The sequence below is a fragment of the Salvelinus fontinalis genome, unplaced genomic scaffold (assembly GCF_029448725.1).
Source record: "Salvelinus fontinalis isolate EN_2023a unplaced genomic scaffold, ASM2944872v1 scaffold_0314, whole genome shotgun sequence".
Lineage (NCBI taxonomy): Eukaryota > Metazoa > Chordata > Actinopteri > Salmoniformes > Salmonidae > Salvelinus > Salvelinus fontinalis.
The window spans coordinates 117,501-135,783 of record NW_026600523.1 but is presented as its reverse complement, the minus strand read 5'-3'; the positions used below and the strand labels follow the sequence as shown (position 1 = coordinate 135,783).

Below are 18,283 nucleotides of genomic sequence, written 5' to 3'. Positions count from 1 at the left end.
CTGTAACTACACCTCATACAGCAGTAAAGAGTCAGGTGTCTCTTCTTCTGTGGTTGTTAGTCGTAGGGAGTCTTCTTCTTCTTCTGTGGTTGTTAGTCGTAGGGAGTCTTCTTCTTCTGTGGTTACTAGTCGTTGCGATTCTTCTTCTTCTGTGGTTGTTAGTCGTAGGGAGTCTTCTTCTTCTGTGGTTGTTAGTCGTAGGGAGTCTTCTTCTTCTGTGGTTGTTAGTCGTAGGGAGTCTTCTTCTTCTGTGGTTGTTAGTCGTAGGGAGTCTTCTTCTTCTGTGGTTGTTAGAGACATGCTGTTAGTCGTTGGGAGTCTTCTTCTTCTTCTGTGGTTGCTAGTCGTAGGGAGTCTTCTTCTTCTTCTGTGGCTGCTAGAGACATGCTGTTAGTCGTAGGGAGTCTTCTTCTTCTTCTGTGGTTGCTAGAGGCACGCTTTTAGTCGTTGTTGATAGTCAAGGCAGAGATTTTGATAGCAGTACGTCTTAAACCAGCGTATTACTGGCTCTTCAGTCTTTATTTACTGATCTATTCACTGACTAGGAAGTGTTGTATTCACTGACTAGGAAGTGTTGTATTCACTGACTAGGAAGTGTTGTATTCACTGACTAGGAAGTGTTGTATTCACTGACTAGGAAGTGTTGTATTCACTGACTAGGAAGTGTTGTATTCACTGACTAGGAAGTGTTGTATTCACTGACTAGGAAGTGTTGTATTCACTGACTAGGAAGTGTTGTATTCACTGACTAGGAAGTGTTGTATTCACTGACTAGGAAGTGTTGTATTCACTGACTAGGAAGTGTTGTATTTACTGACGAGGAAGTGTTGTATTTACTGACTAGGAAGTGTTGTATTTACTGACTAGGAAGTGTTGTATTTACTGACTAAGAAGTGTTGTATTCACTGACTAGGAAGTGTTGTATTCACTGACTAGGAAGTGTTGTATTTACTGACGAGGAAGTGTTGTATTTACTGACTAGGAAGTGTTGTATTTACTGACTAGGAAGTGTTGTATTTACTGACTAGGAAGTGTTGTATTCACTGACTAGGAAGTGTTGTATTCACTGACTAGAAAGTGTTGTATTCACTGACTAGGAAGTGTTGTATTCACTGACTAGGAAGTATTGTATTCACTGACTAGGAAGTGTTGTATTCACTGACTAGGAAGTGTTGTATTCACTGACTAGGAAGTGTTGTATTCACTGACTAGGAAGTGTTGTATTCACTGACTAGGAAGTGTTGTATTCACTGACTAGGAAGTGTTGTATTTACTGACGAGGAAGTGTTGTATTTACTGACTAGGAAGTGTTGTATTTACTGACTAGGAAGTGTTGTATTCACTGACTAGGAAGTGTTGTATTCACTGACTAGGAAGTGTTGTATTTACTGACGAGGAAGTGTTGTATTTACTGACTAGGAAGTGTTGTATTTACTGACTAGGAAGTGTTGTATTTACTGACTAGGAAGTGTTGTATTCACTGACTAGGAAGTGTTGTATTCACTGACTAGAAAGTGTTGTATTCACTGACTAGGAAGTGTTGTATTCACTGACTAGGAAGTATTGTATTCACTGACTAGGAAGTGTTGTATTCACTGACTAGGAAGTGTTGTATTTACTGACGAGGAAGTGTTGTATTTACTGACGAGGAAGTGTTGTATTTACTGACTAGGAAGTGTTGTATTCACTGACTAGGAAGTGTTGTATTCACTGACTAGGAAGTGTTGTATTTACTGACTAGGAAGTGTTGTATTTACTGACTAGGAAGTGTTGTATTTACTGACTAGGAAGTGTTGTATTTACTGACTAGGAAGTGTTGTATTCACTGACTAGGAAGTGTTGTATTTACTGAACTAGGAAGTGTTGTATTCACTGACTAGGAAGTGTTGTATTCACTGACTAGGAAGTGTTGTATTTACTGACTAGGAAGTCTTGTATTCACTGACTAGGAAGTGTTGTATTTACTGACTAGGAAGTGTTGTATTTACTAGGACTGTAGAGAGTCTTGGCTGTAGGAAGTATTGTATTTACTGAAGAGTCTTGTATTTACTGGGAAGTCTTGGCTGTAGATAATCTTGGCTGTAGAGTATTGTTTCTGATCATTATTTCAGCTCCACATGGTAGCAGCTAGGAGTTAGTGGTTAGGGGCTAGTGGTTAGTGTTGCTTTTACTGTAGAGTCTTCTATTTAATAGGAAGTATATAGATAATCTTGTTTGTAGAGAGTCTTGGCTGTAGAGAGTCTTGGTTGCAGAGAATCTTGTATTTACTAGTAAGTCTGTAGAGAATCTTGGCTGTAGAGAATCTTGTATTTACTAGGAAGTCTGTAGAGAATCTTGGCTGTAGAGAATCTTGTATTTACTAGGAAGTCTGTAGAGAATCTTGACTGTAGAGAATCTTGTATTTACTAGGAAGTCTGTAGAGAATCTTGTATTTACTAGGAAGTCTGTAGAGAATATTGGCTGCAGAGAATATTGTATTTACTAGGAAGTCTGTAGAGAATCTTGTATTTACTAGGAAGTCAGTAGATAATCTTGGCTGCAGAGAATCTTGTATTTACTAGGAAGTCTGTAGAGAATCTTGGCTGTAGAGAATCTTGTATTTACTAGGAAGTCTGTAGAGAATCTTGGCTGCAGAGAATCTTGTATTTACTAGGAAGTCTGTAGAGAATCTTGGCTGTAGAGAATCTTGTATTTACTAGGAAGTCTGTAGAGAATCTTGGCTGCAGAGAATCTTGTATTTACTAGGAAGTCTGTAGAGAATCTTGGCTGTAGAGAATCTTGTATTTACTAGGAAGTCTGTAGAGAATCTTGACTGTAGAGAATCTTGTATTTACTAGGAAGTCTGTAGAGAATCTTGTATTTACTAGGAAGTCTGTAGAGAATATTGGCTGCAGAGAATATTGTATTTACTAGGAAGTCTGTAGAGAATCTTGTATTTACTAGGAAGTCAGTAGATAATCTTGGCTGCAGAGAATCTTGTATTTACTAGGAAGTCTGTAGAGAATCTTGGCTGTAGAGAATCTTGTATTTACTAGGAAGTCTGTAGAGAATCTTGGCTGCAGAGAATCTTGTATTTACTAGGAAGTCTGTAGAGAATCTTGGCTGTAGAGAATCTTGTATTTACTAGGAAGTCTGTAGAGAATCTTGGCTGCAGAGAATCTTGTATTTACTAGGAAGTCTGTAGAGAATCTTGGCTGTAGAGAATCTTGTATTTACTAGGAAGTCTGTAGAGAATCTTGGCTGTAGAGAATCTTGTATTTACTAGGAAGTCTTCTATTAGCTGACTGAGTATTAGCAGCATTAGACAAGGTGTTAACCCTTTGGAGTGCGTCAGCCAGGGTACTTAGCAGGGTTGTTGGATAGACAGAGTCCTAACCATCACTGATCTCCACACCACAGATAGACACAGTCTTAACCATCACTGATCTCCACACCACAGATAGACACAGTCCTAACCATCACTGATCTCCACACCACAGATAATCTTAACCATCCCTGATCTCCACACCACAGATAGACACAGTCCTAACCATCACTGATCTCCACACCACAGACAGTCTTAACCATCACTGATCTCCACACCACAGATAGACACAGTCCTAACCATCACTGATCTCCACACCACAGATAGACACAGTCCTAACCATCACTGATCTCCACACCACAGATAGACACAGTCCTAACCATCACTGATCTCCACACCACAGATAGACAGAGTCCTAACCACCACTGATCTCCACACCACAGACAGTCTTAACCACCACTGATCTCCACACCACAGACAGTCCTAACCATCACTGATCTCCACACCACAGACAGTCTTAACCACCACTGATCTCCACACCACAGGCAGTCTTAACCACCACTGATCTCCACACCACAGATAGACACAGTCCTAACCACCACTGATCTCCACACCACAGATAGACACAGTCCTAACCACCACTGATCTCCACACCACAGATAGACACAGTCCTAACCACCACTGATCTCCACACCACAGACAGTCTTAACCATCACTGATCTCCACACCACAGATAGACACAGTCCTAACCATCACTGATCTCCACACCACAGACAGTCCTAACCACCACTGATCTCCACACCACAGATAGACACAGTCCTAACCATCACTGATCTCCACACCACAGACAGTCTTAACCATCACTGATCTCCACACCACAGACAGTCTTAACCACCACTGATCTCCACACCACAGATAGACACAGTCCTAACCATCACTGATCTCCACACCACAGACAGTCTTAACCACCACTGATCTCCACACCACAGATAGACACAGTCTTAACCATCACTGATCTCCACACCACAGACAGTCTTAACCACCACTGATCTCCACACCACAGACAGTCCTAACCACCACTGATCTCCACACCACAGATAGACAGAGTCCTAACCATCACTGATCTCCACACCACAGGCAGTCTTAACCATCACTGATCTCCACACCACAGACAGTCTTAACCACCACTGATCTCCACACCACAGATAGACACAGTCCTAACCATTACTGATCTCCACACCACAGACAGTCCTAACCATCACTAATCTCCACAACACATCCGCAATACCATCTCAGAGTAGCAGGGCTGATCTAGGATCAGGTCCCCACCCGGTCTATGTGGTCTTCTTCATTGGGATCTAAAAGGATCAAACTGATCCTAGATCAGCACTCTGAGACGCTTTATGAATACGGCCCTGGGCAAGACGACACATGATACGATTGAATTATGAATCGTCATGAAGTTTTAAGTTATTAAATAAATAAATAAATAAAGTTATTAACACCTTCCATCCCTCTTGTTGTTGTTGTTGTTGTTGTTATTGTTATTGTTGTTGTTGTTGTTGTTGTTGTTGTTGTTGTTGTTGTTTTGGTTGTTGCTGTGGTTGTTGTCGCTGTTGTGGTTGTTGCTGTGGTTGTTGTCGCTGTTGTGGTTGTTGTTGTTGTGGTTGTTGTTGTTGTTGTTGTTGTTGTGGTTGTTGTTGTTGTCGCTGTTGCTGTTGTTGTTACTGTTGTTGTTGTTGTTGTTGTTGTTGTGGTTGTTGTTGTTGTGGTTGTTGTTGTGGTTGTTGTTGTTTTGGTTGTTGTTGTGGTTGTTGTTGTGGTTGTTGTTGTTGTGGTTGTTGTTGTGGTTGTTGTTGTGGTTGTTGTTGTGGTTGCTGTTGTGGTTGTCGCTGTTGTGGTTGTTGTTGTTGTGGTTGTTGTTGTGGTTGTTGTTGTTTTGGTTGTTGCTGTGGTTGTTGTTGTTTTGGTTGTTGTTGTGGTTGTTGTTGTTGTCGCTGTTGCTGTTGTTGTGGTTGTTGTTGTTGTCGCTGTTGCTGGTGTTGTGGTGGTTGTTGTTGTGGTTGTTGCTGTTGTTGCTGTTGTTGTTGTTGTTGTTGTCGCTGTTGCTGTTGTTGTGGTTGTTGTTGTTGTCACTGTTGTTGTGGTTGCTGTTGTTGTTGTGGTTGTTGTGGTGGTTGTTGTTGTTGTTGTTGTTGTTGCTGTTGTTGTGGTTGCTGTTGTTGTTGTTGTTGTTGTCGCTGTCGCTGTTGTTGTGGTTGTTGTTGTTGTCACTGGTGTTGTTGTTGTTGTCGCTGTTGTTGTTGTTGTTGTTGTCGCTGTTGCTGTTGTTGTTGTCGCTGTTGTTGTTGTCGCTGTTGCTGTTGTTGTTGTCGCTGTTGTTGTTGTCGCTGTTGCTGGTGTTGTTGTTGTTGTCGCTGTTGCTGTTGTTGTTGTCTGTTCAGCCGTCTGCCAGCTGAAGAACAAACTGGGCGCGGCCCCTGGCGAGGCGGAGACGGGCAGGGCGTTTCACCGCTATGATGAGCGCCTCCTAGAGGACTTTGCTGTGTACTGCGGCCTGGCCCTGCAGACCGTCCAGACCGTCCAACGGATAGAGTACCAACGAGCCAGCCAGGATGTCACCCAGGAGGTAGGGGATGAGACAGAAGTATATATATATATAGTACCAGTCTGGCCCTGCAGAACGTCCAGACCGTCCAACGGATAGAGTACCAACGAGCCAGCCAGGATGTCACCCAGGAGGTAGGGGACGAGACAGAAGTATATATATATATAGTACCAGTCTGGCCCTGCAGACCGTCCAGACTGTCCAACGGATAAAGTACCAACGAGCCAGCCAGGATGTCACCCAGGAGGTAGGGGACGAGACAGAAGTATATATATATATAGTACCAGTCTGGCCCTGCAGAACGTCCAGACCGTCCAACGGATAGAGTACCAACGAGCCAGCCAGGATGTCACCCAGGAGGTAGGGGACGAGACAGAAGTATATATATATATATATATATATATATAGTACTAGTCTGGGGATTTTCTTTATTTTTTACTATTTTCTACATTGTAGAATAATATTGAAGACATCACTACTTTGAAGAATCTAAAATATATTTTGATTTGTTTAACACTTTTTTGGTTACTACATGATTCCATATGTGTTATTTCATAGTGTTGATGTCTTCACTATTATTCTACAATGTAGAAAATAGTAAAAATAAAGAAAATCCCTTGAATGAGTAGGTGTGTCCAAACTTCTGACTGGTAATGCATATATATATATATATATATATATATATATATATATATATATATATATATATATATATATATATATATATATATATATATATATATATATATATATATATACAGGCATTTACAGTATAGTGTTTTGACAGGTACTATATATATATATATATATATACAGACATTTGGAGTATAATGTTTTGACTGGTACTATATATAAATATGTATATATATGTACAGACATTTGCAGTATAGTGTTTTGACTGGTACTATATATGTATATATATATACAGACATTTGCAGTATAATGTTTTGACTGGTACTATATATATATGTATATATATGTACAGACATTTGCAGTATAGTGTTTTGACTGGTACTATATATATGTATATATATATATATATATACAGACATTTGCAGTATAGTGTTTTGACTGGTACTATATATATATATATATATACAGACATTTGCAGTATAGTGTTTTGACTGGTACTATATATATATATATATATACAGACATTTGCAGTATAGTGTTTTGACTGGTACTATATATATATATATATATATACACTGCTCAAAAAAATAAAGGGAACACTTAAACAACACAATGTTGTCTCATGCTACCACTAGAGTGAGAGCACCGCCAGCATTCAAAAGTGACCAAAACATCAGCCAGGAAGCATAGGAACTGAGAAGTGGTCTGTGGTCACCACCTGCAGAATCACTCCTGTTTTGGGGGGTGTCTTGCTAATTGCCTATAATTTCCACCTGTTGTCTATTCCATTTGCACAACAGCATGTGAAATGTATTGTCAATCAGTGTTGCTTCCTAAGTGGACAGTTTGATTTCACAGAAGTGTGATTGACTTGGAGTTACATTGTGTTGTTTAAGTGTTCCCTTTATTTTTTTGAGCAGTGTATATATACAGACATTTGCAGTATAGTGTTTTGACTGGTACTATATATACAGTTGAAGTCTGAAGTTTACATACACCTTAGCCAAATACATTTAAACTCAATCATTTCAACAATTCCTTCATGTGTTTACATGTTTGTGTTTATGTGTGTGTGCTATCTTTACGTGTGTGTGTGTGTGTGTGTTTAAGTCTATGTGCTATGTTGACGTGTGTGTGTGTGTGTGTGTGTGTGTGTGTGTGTGTGTGTGTGTGTGTTTAAGTCTATGTGCTATGTTGACGTGTGTGTGTGTGTGTGTGTGTGTGTGTGTGTGTGTGTTTAAGTCTATGTGCTATGTTGACGTGTGTGTGTGTGTGTGTGTGTGTGTGTGTTTAAGTCTATGTGCTATGTTGACGTGTGTGTGTGTGTGTGTGTGTGTGTGTGTGTGTGTGTGTGTGTGTGTGTGTGTGTGTGTGTGTGTGTGTGTGTGTGTGTGTGTGTGCTATGTTGACGTGCGTGTGTGTGTGTGTGTGTGTGTGTGTGTGTGTGTGTGTGTGTGTGTGTGTGTGTTTAAGTCTATGTGCTATGTTGACGTGTGTGTGTGTGTGTGTTTAAGTCTATGTGCTATGTTGACGTGTGTGTGTGTGTTTAAGTCTATGTGCTATGTTGACGTGTGTGTGTGTGTGTGTGTGTTTAAGTCTATGTGCTATGTTGACGTGTGTGTGTGTGTGTGTGTGTGTGTTTAAGTCTATGTGCTATGTTGACGTGTGTGTGTGTGTGTGTGTGTTTAAGTCTATGTGCTATGTTGACGTGTGTGTGTGTCCTCTCCTAAGGTTCTGTCCTACCACCTTACCGCAGCTCAAGAGGAAATCCGAGCGTTGCAGGTGAACCACTGATACCAACAGACCAACACCTCACGTCTCTCTATCCTTCCCTCTATCCTTCTCTCTAGCCTTCCCTCTCTCCTTCCCTCTCTCTCTCATCCCTCTCTCCATCTCTCCATCCCTCTCTCCATCCCTCTCTCCATCCCTCTCTCCATCCCTCTCTCCTTCCCTCTCTCTCTCATCCCTCTCTCCATCTCTCCATCCCTCTCTCCATCCCTCTCTCCATCCCTCTCTCCATCTCTCTCTCCCTCCCTCTCTCTCTCATCCCTCTCTCCATCCCTCTCTCAATCCCTCTCTCCCTCCCTCTCTCATCCCTCTCTCTCATCCCTCTCTCCATCCCTCTCTCCATCCCTCTCTCCCTCCCTCTCTCCATCCCTCTCTCCATCCCTCTCTCGCTCTCTCTCTCTCCCTCTCTCCATCCCTCTCTCCATCCATCCATCTCTCTCTCCCTCTCTCCACCCCTCCCTCTCTCCATCCATCTCTCTCTCCCTCTCTCCACCCCTCCCTCTCTCCATCCATCTCTCTCTCCCTCTCTCCATCCATCCATCTCTCTCTCCCTCTCTCCACGCCTCCCTCTCTCCATCCATCTCTCTCTCCCTCTCTCCACCCCTCCCTCTCTCCACCCCTCCCTCTCTCCATCCCTCTCTTTCCCTTTCTTTTCCCATCTCTCCCTCCCTCTGTATCTCTCTTTCCCTTTCTCTACCAATCTCTCCTTTCCCTTTTCAGTGTTTCCCCTAGGATTTATTTCAGCAGCGGCGGGGTCGGAGGGGTTCTTCCTGGTGTGTCCGGTGGCTGGATATGCGACTCCGTAATAATGCATAAACATTAAATTATGTTCTCTTGCTTTACATCTGAAAGTCGAGGACCGTTTTAATTTTATCTCTTGATATCAATGGCGTCACCGGGCCAATTCTATATTAATAAACGGAAAATGTTTAGCTAGCGTAACGCTACTGTTTCTTAGCTAACACTTTTTACATACATTTATCACTAAGGTTGGCTCACACTTCCAGGATTACTAGCTAGCTGGTTACCTTGGAGGTTTCTATGACGATCTGATGAGAATCTGGCGATCTGAAGCTGCTGCTAAATTAATATTGAGGAAACACTGCCCTTCTACACCACTCTCTGTATCTACCCATTCCCCCTTCTACACCACTCTCTGTATCTACCCATTCCCCCTTCTACATCCCTCTCTGTATCTACCCATTCCCCCTTCTACACCACTCTCTGTATCTACTCATTCCCCCTTCTACACCACTCTCTATATCCACCCATTCCCCCTTCTACACCACTCTCTGTATCTACCCATTCCCCCTTCTACACCACTCTCTGTATCTACCCATTCCCCCTTCTCCATCCCTCTCTGTATCTACCCATTCCCCCTTCTACACCCCTCTCTGTATCTACCCATTCCCCCTTCTACACCACTCTCTATATCTACCCATTCCCCCTTCTACACCACTCTCTGTATCTACCCATTCCCCCTTCTACACCCCTCTCTGTATCTACCCATTCCCCCTTCTACACCCCTCTCTGTATCTACCCATTCCCCCTTCTCCATCCCTCTCTGTATCTACCCATTCCCCCTTCTCCATCCCTCTCTGTATCTACCCATTCCCCCTTCTACACCCCTCTCTGTATCTACCCATTCCCCCTTCTCCATCCCTCTCTGTATCTACCCATTCCCCCTTCTACATCCCTCTCTGTATCTACCCATTCCCCCTTCTCCATCCCTCTCTGTATCTACCCATTCCCCCTTCTACACCACTCTCTGTATCTACCCATTCCCCCTTCTACACCCCTCTCTGTATCTACCCATTCCCCCTTCTACACCCCTCTCTGTATCTACCCATTCCCCCTTCTCCATCCCTCTCTGTATCTACCCATTCCCCCTTCTACATCCCTCTCTGTATCTACCCATTCCCCCTTCTACACCCCTCTCTGTATCTACCCATTCCCCCTTCTACACCCCTCTCTATATCTACCCATTCCCCCTTCTACACCACTCTCTGTATCTACCCATTCCCCCTTCTACACCCCTCTCTATATCTACCCATTCCCCCTTCTCCATCCCTCTCTGTATCTACCCATTCCCCCTTCTACACCCCTCTCTGTATCTACCCATTCCCCCTTCTACACCACTCTCTGTATCTACCCATTCCCCCTTCTACACCACTCTCTGTATCTACCCATTCCCCCTTCTACACCCCTCTCTATATCTACCCATTCCCCCTTCTCCATCCCTCTCTGTATCTACCCATTCCCCCTTCTACACCCCTCTCTGTATCTACCCATTCCCCCTTCTCCATCCCTCTCTATATCCACCCATCTCTCTCTCCATCCCTCTCTATATCTACCCATCCCTCTCTGTATCTACCCATTCCCCCTTCTCCATCCCTCTCTGTATCTACCCATTCCCCCTTCTACACCCCTCTCTGTATCTACCCATTCCCCCTTCTCCATCCCTCTCTATATCCACCCATCTCTCTCTCTATCCACCCATCTCTCTCTCTATCCACCCATCTCTCTCTATATCCACCCATCCCTCTCTCTACACCACTCTCTATATCCACCCATTCCCCCTTCTACACCACTCTCTATATCTACCCATTCCCCCTTCTACACCTCTCTCTGTATCTACCCATTCCCCCTTCTACACCACTCTCTGTATCTACCCATTCCCCCTTCTCCATCCCTCTCTATATCTACCCATTCCCCCTTCTCCATCCCTCTCTATATCCACCCATTCCCCCTTCTACACCACTCTCTGTATCTACCCATTCCCCCTTCTCCATCCCTCTCTGTATCTACCCATTCCCCCTTCTACACCACTCTCTGTATCTACCCATTCCCCCTTCTACACCACTCTCTGTATCTACCCATTCCCCCTTCTACACCACTCTCTGTATCTACCCATTCCCCCTTCTACACCACTCTCTATATCTACCCATTCCCCCTTCTCCATCCCTCTCTGTATCTACCCATTCCCCCTTCTCCATCCCTCTCTATATCTACCCATCCCTCTCTGTATCTACCCATTCCCCCTTCTCCATCCCTCTCTGTATCTACCCATTCCCCCTTCTCCATCCCTCTCTGTATCTACCCATTCCCCCTTCTCCATCCCTCTCTGTATCTACCCATTCCCCCTTCTCCATCCCTCTCTGTATCTACCCATTCCCCCTTCTCCATCCCTCTCTGTATCTACCCATTCCCCCTTCTCCATCCCTCTCTGTATCTACCCATTCCCCCTTCTCCATCCCTCTCTGTATCTACCCATTCCCCCTTCTCCATCCCTCTCTATATCCACCCATTCATCTCTCTCCATCCCTCTCTATATCTACCCATTCATCTCTCTCCATCCCTCTCTATATCTACCCATTCCCCCTTCTCCATCTCTCTCTATATCCACCCATTCATCTCTCTCCATCCCTCTCTATATCTACCCATTCATCTCTCTCCATCCCTCTCTGTATCTACCCATTCCCCCTTCTCCATCTCTCTCTATATCCACCCATTCATCTCTCTCCATCCCTCTCTATATCTACCCATTCATCTCTCTCCATCCCTCTCTGTATCTACCCATTCCCCCTTCTCCATCCCTCTCTATATCCACCCATTCATCTCTCTCCATCCCTCTCTATATCCACCCATCTCTCTCTCTATCCACCCATCTCTCTCTACATTTACATTACATTTAAGTCATTTAGCAGACGCTCTTATCCAGAGCGACTTACAAATTGGAAAGTTCATACATATTCATCCTGGTCCCCCCGTGGGGAATGAACCCACAACCCTGGCGTTGCAAGCGCCATGCTCTACCAACTGAGCCACACGGGACCACGTGTGGGTGGATCTCTATATCCACCCATCTCTCTCTCTATCCACCCATCCCTCTCTATATCCACCCATCTCTCTCTATATCCACCCATCTCTCTCTCTATCCACCCATCTCTCTCTATATCCACCCATCCCTCTCTATATCCACCCATCTCTCTCTATATCCACCCATCCCTCTCTATATCCACCCATCTCTCTCTATATCCACCCATCTCTCTCTATATCCACCCATCTCTCTCTATATCCACCCATCTCTCTCTATATCCACCCATCTCTCTCTATATCCACCCATCTCTCTCTATATCCACCCATCTCTCTCTATATCCACCCATCTCTCTCTATATCCACCCATTCATCTCTCTCCATCTCTCTCTATATCCACCCATCTCTCTCTATCTCTCTATATATCCACCCATCTCTCTCTATATCCACCCATCTCTCTCTATCTCTCTATATATCCACCCATCCCTCTCTATATCCACCCATCTCTCTCTATCTCTCTATATATCCACCCATCTCTCTCTATATCCACCCATCTCTCTCTATATCCACCCATCCCTCTCTATATCCACCCATCTCTCTCTATATCCACCCATCTCTCTCTATCTCTCTCTATATCCACCCATCCCTCTCTCTATCCACCCATCTCTCTATATATCCACCCATCCCTCTCTATATCCACCCATCCCTCTCTATATCCACCCATCCCTCTCTATATCCACCCATCTCTCTCTATATCCACCCATCTCTCTCTATATCCACCCATCTCTCTCCATCTCTCTCTATATCCACCCATCCCTCTCTATATCCACCCATCTCTCTCTATATCCACCCATCCCTCTCTATATCCACCCATCTCTCTCTATATCCACCCATCTCTCTCTATATCCACCCATCTCTCTCTATATCCACCCATCTCTCTCTATATCCACCCATCTCTCTCTATATCCACCCATCTCTCTCTATATCCACCCATCTCTCTCTATATCCACCCATCTCTCTCTATATCCACCCATTCATCTCTCTCCATCTCTCTCTATATCCACCCATCTCTCTCTATCTCTCTCTATATCCACCCATCTCTCTCTATATCCACCCATCTCTCTCTATATCCACCCATCCCTCTCTCTATCCCTCTCTATATCCACCCATTCATCTCTCTCCATCTCTCTCTATATCCACCCATCTCTCTCTATCTCTCTATATATCCACCCATCTCTCTCTATATCCACCCATCTCTCTCTATATCCACCCATCTCTCTCTATCCCTCTCTATATCCACCCATCTCTCTCTATCCCTCTCTATATCCACCCATCTCTCTCTATATCCACCCATCCCTCTCTATATCCACCCATCTCTCTCTATATCCACCCATCCCTCTCTCTATCCACCCATCTCTCTCTATATCCACCCATTCATCTCTATATCCACCCATCTCTCTCTATATCCACCCATCTCTCTCTATATCCACCCATCCCTCTCTATATCCACCCATCCCTCTCTATATCCACCCATCTCTCTCTCTATCCACCCATCTCTCTCTATATCCACCCATCTCTCTCTATATCCACCCATCTCTCTCCATCCCTCTCTATATCCACCCATTCATCTCTCTCCATCCCTCTCTATATCCACCCATCCCTCTCTATATCCACCCATCTCTCTCTATATCCACCCATCTCTCTCTATATCCCCCCATCTCTCTCTATATCCACCCACCCCTCTCTATATCCACCCATCTCTCTCTATATCCACCCATCTCTCTCTATATCCACCCATCTCTCTCTATATCCACCCATCTCTCTCTCTATCCACCCATCTCTCTCTCTATATCCACCCATCTCTCTCTATATCCACCCATCTCTCTATATATCCACCCATCTCTCTCTATATCCACCCATCTCTCTCTATATCCACCCATCTCTCTCTATATCCACCCATCCCTCTCTATATCCACCCATCCCTCTCTATATCCACCCATCCCTCTCTATATCCACCCATCTCTCTCTATATCCACCCATCTCTCTCTATATCCACCCATCCCTCTCTATATCCACCCATCTCTCTCTATATCCACCCATCTCTCTCTATATCCACCCATCCCTCTCTATATCCACCCATCTCTCTATATATCCACCCATCTCTCTCTATATCCACCCATCTCTCTCTATATCCCCCCATCTCTCTCTATATCCCCCCATCCCTCTCTATATCCACCCATTCATCTCTCTCCATCCCTCTCTATATCCACCCATCTCTCTCTATATCCACCCATCTCTCTCTATATCCACCCATCTCTCTCTCTATCCACCCATCCCTCTCTATATCCACCCATCTCTCTCTATATCCACCCATCCCTCTCTATATCCACCCATCCCTCTCTATATCCACCCATCTCTCTCTATATCCACCCATCCCTCTCTATATCCACCCATCTCTCTCTATATCCACCCATCTCTCTCTATATCCACCCATCTCTCTCTCTATCCACCCATCCCTCTCTATATCCACCCATCCCTCTCTATATCCACCCATCTCTCTCTATATCCACCCATCCCTCTCTATATCCACCCATCCCTCTCTATATCCACCCATCTCTCTCTATCCACCCATCCCTCTCTATATCTACCCATCTCTCTCTATATCCACCCATCTCTCTCTCTATCCACCCATCCCTCTCTATATCCACCCATCTCTCTCTATATCCACCCATCTCTCTCTATATCCACCCATCTCTCTCTATATCCACCCATCTCTCTCTCTATCCACCCATCCCTCTCTATATCCACCCATCTATCTATATATCCACCCATCTCTCTCTATATCCACCCATCTCTCTATATATCCACCCATCTCTCTCTATATCCACCCATCTCTCTCTATATCCACCCATTCATCTCTCTCCATCTCTCTCTATATCCACCCATCCCTCTCTATATCCACCCATCTCTCTATATATCCACCCATCTCTCTATATATCCACCCATCTCTCTCTATATCCACCCATCTCTCTCTCTATCCACCCATCCCTCTCTATATCCACCCATCTCTCTCTATATCCACCCATCCCTCTCTATATCCACCCATCTCTCTCTATATCCACCCATTCATCTCTCTCCATCCCTCTCTATATCCACCCATCTCTCTCTATATCCACCCATCTCTCTCTATATCCACCCATCTCTCTCTATATCCACCCATCTCTCTCTATATCCCCCCATCTCTCTCTATATCCCCCCATCCCTCTCTATATCCACCCATTCATCTCTCTCCATCCCTCTCTATATCCACCCATCTCTCTCTATATCCACCCATCTCTCTCTATATCCACCCATCTCTCTCTCTATCCACCCATCCCTCTCTATATCCACCCATCTCTCTCTATATCCACCCATCCCTCTCTATATCCACCCATCTCTCTCTATATCCACCCATCTCTCTCTATCCACCCATCCCTCTCTATATCCACCCATCTCTCTCTATATCCACCCATCTCTCTCTATATCCACCCATCTCTCTCTCTATCCACCCATCCCTCTCTATATCCACCCATCTCTCTCTATATCCACCAATCCCCCTCTATATCCACCCATCTCTCTCTATATCCACCCATCCCTCTCTCTATATCCACCCATCCCTCTCTATATCCACCCATCTCTCTCTATATCCACCCATCTCTCTCTATATCCACCCATCTCTCTCTATATCCACCCATCTCTCTCTCTATCCACCCATCTCTCTCTATATCCACCCATCTCTCTCTATATCCACCCATCCCTCTCTATATCCACCCATCTCTCTCTATATCCACCCATCTCTCTCTATATCCACCCATCTCTCTCTATATCCACCCATCCCTCTCTATATCCACCCATCTCTCTCTATATCCACCCATCCCTCTCTATATCCACCCATCTCTCTCTATATCCACCCATCTCTCTCTATATCCACCCATCTCTCTCTATATCCACCCATCTCTCTCTATATCCACCCATCCCTCTCTATATCCACCCATCTCTCTCTATATCCACCCATCTCTCTATATATCCACCCATCCCTCTCTATATCCACCCATCTCTCTCTATATCCACCCATCTCTCTCTATATCCACCCATTCATCTCTCTCCATCTCTCTCTATATCCACCCATCTCTCTCTATATCCACCCATCCCTCTCTATATCCACCCATCTCTCTCTATATCCACCCATCCCTCTCTATATCCACCCATCTCTCTCTATATCCACCCATCTCTCTCTATATCCACCCATCCCTCTCTATATCCACCCATCTCCCTCTCTCTATCCACCCATCTCTCTCTATATCCACCCATCTCTCTCTATATCCACCCATCTCTCTCTATATCCACCCATCTCTCTCTATATCCACCCATCTCTCTATATATCCACCCATCTCTCTATATATCCACCCATCTCTCTCTATATCCACCCACCCCTCTCTATATCCACCCATCTCTCTCTATATCCACCCATCCCTCTCTATATCCACCCATCTCTCTCTATATCCACCCATCCCTCTATATATCCACCCATCCCTCTATATATCCACCCATCTCTCTCTATATCCACCCATCTCTCTATATATCCACCCATCTCTCTCTATATCCACCCACCCCTCTCTATATCCACCCATCTCTCTCTATATCCACCCATCCCTCTCTATATCCACCCATCCCTCTCTATATCCACCCATCTCTCTCTATATCCACCCATCTCTCTCTATATCCACCCATCTCTCTCTATATCCACCCATCTCTCTATATATCCACCCATCTCTCTCTATATCCACCCATCCCTCTCTCTATCCACCCATCTCTCTATATATCCACCCATCTCTCTATATATCCACCCATCTCTCTCTATATCCACCCATCTCTCTCTATATCCACCCATTCATCTCTCTCCATCTCTCTCTATATCCACCCATCTCTCTCTATATCCACCCATCTCTCTCTCTATATCCACCCATTCATCTCTCTCCATCTCTCTCTATATCCACCCATCTCTCTCTATCTCTCTATATATCCACCCATCTCTCTCTATATCCACCCATCTCTCTCTATATCCACCCATCTCTCTATATATCCACCCATCTCTCTCTCTATCCACCCATCTCTCTCTATATCCACCCATCTCTCGATATATCCACCCATCTCTCTCTCTATCCACCCATCTCTCTCTATATCCACCCATCTCTCTCTATATCCACCCATCTCTCTCTATATCCACCCATCTCTCTCTATATCCACCCATCTCTCTCTCTATATCCACCCATCTCTCGATATATCCACCCATCTCTCTCTCTATCCACCCATCTCTCTCTATATCCACCCATCTCTCTCTATATCCACCCATCTCTCTCTATATCCACCCATCTCTCTCTATATCCACCCATTCATCTCTCTCCATCTCTCTCTATATCCACCCATCTCTCTCTATCTCTCTATATATCCACCCATCCCTCTCTCTATCCACCCATCTCTCTCTATATCCACCCATCTCTCTCTATATCCACCCATCTCTCTCTATATCCACCCATCTCTCTCTCTATATCCACCCATCCCTCTCTATATCCACCCATCTCTCTCCATCTCTCTCTATATCCACCCATCCCTCTCTATATCCACCCATCTCTCTCTATATCCACCCATCTCTCTCTATATCCACCCATCTCTCTCTGTATCCACCCATCTCTCTCTATATCCACCCAATTCCTCTCTCCCTCCCCCTCCATCCTTCTCTCCCCCTCCCCCTCCATCCCTCTCTCTCCTTATCCTTCCCTCCCCATAACCATCTCTCCCTCTCTCCCTCCCCCTCAATCCCTCTCTCTTCTTATCCTTCCCTCCCCATAACCATCTCTCCCTCTCTCCCTCCCCCTCAATCCCTCTCTCTTCTTATCCTTCCCTCCCCATAACCACCTGTACCTCTCTCCCTCCCCCTCAATCCCTCTCTCTTCTTATCCTTCCCTCCCCATAACCACCTGTACCTCTCTCCCTCCCCCTCCAGCCCTTTCTCTCCCTCTCTCCCTCCCCCTCCATCCCTCTCTCTCCTTATCCTTCCCTCCCCATAACCACCTGTACCTCTCTCCCTCCCCCTC

General features: G+C 44.8%; 1 pseudogene; it reads left to right on the top strand.

Moving 5' to 3' along the window:
- LOC129845472 (cGMP-specific 3',5'-cyclic phosphodiesterase-like) overlaps positions 1 to 18,283 on the top strand; it is a 58,584-nt pseudogene that overhangs the window by 27,300 nt on the left and 13,001 nt on the right.